The sequence below is a fragment of the Trichechus manatus genome, unplaced genomic scaffold (assembly GCF_000243295.1).
Source record: "Trichechus manatus latirostris isolate Lorelei unplaced genomic scaffold, TriManLat1.0 scaffold00040, whole genome shotgun sequence".
NCBI lineage: Eukaryota > Metazoa > Chordata > Mammalia > Sirenia > Trichechidae > Trichechus > Trichechus manatus.
The window spans coordinates 14888184-14889213 of NW_004443976.1; positions in this window are offsets into that span (position 1 = coordinate 14888184).

Sequence of the window (1030 nt, forward strand, 5' to 3'; positions counted from 1 at the left end):
AATCCCCACCACTCCCCTTTCTCTCAGGCCAGGCTGCCTCTCTGCCAATATCACCTTGGCCACTCTCAGCTGAAGCTCCTCCTGGCCTGGTTCTATGCTCTTCTTCACCCTCTCCTTACTGGTCCTCGCACTTGAAAGCCCTTTGGTTGCTGTCCACTGCCATGGAGACCAAGCCTACCATCATTTCAGCCCCCCTCCCATCATAAAAGGAACCCCACAAACAGCTCCTCTTCCTTGGAATCTTCCAGAAGAGCTCTGAAAATAGTTGGCTTGTTCTTATCATCCCCTCCTGGCCCCTGTTGTTGCTCTTAGTTGTTGTCAAGCCAGCTCTGTCTCATGGCAACCGTATGTATAACAGAATGAAACACTGTCCAGTCCAGCACCATCTTCACAATCATCGGTATGTTTCAGTTCATTGTTGCCTCTGGCTCCCCCAGTTCTGCCCACCACCCAGGTCACTGGAAGGAATGTGCCCACTACCCAATGCTGCTTATTCATCTTCTGTTACTGCTGACCGTGGCTTATCTATTCCGTGCTTCTGCCTTCAACCCCAGGAAGGGTTAGGACATTGCCTGCCTCCATCCCCTCTTCCTGGGCCCATTCTCAGGCACTCGCTTGGCAGTTGTGTTGACAAACCACAACCTCACCCTCAAGGCAAATGCTGCAAAGAAGGCACTAAGTCACAGAGGTGCATTTGTGGTCTCTGCAGAGGCAGGAAGCTGCCCTTAAGATCAATAAATGACCCTTAGGCAGGGTCGGATTAAGGCATGTGAGTGCCCTAAACATCGATAATCTGGGTGCCCCCTCCTCTGCTTACTCCTGCATTCCAAGGGGATATGTGAGTTATATGTATACATGTACATGTGTGTGTGTGTGTGTCTTAGCTACTCACAATGTAACTTATTTTAAATATGACTATAATAAGTAGTGACTGAACACAAAATTGGCATATACCATTTCAGCAGAATGAGATGAACTGGATTATAAAATTGTCAGTGGATATGTGGGTCCTAAGATTTGTACTATACAC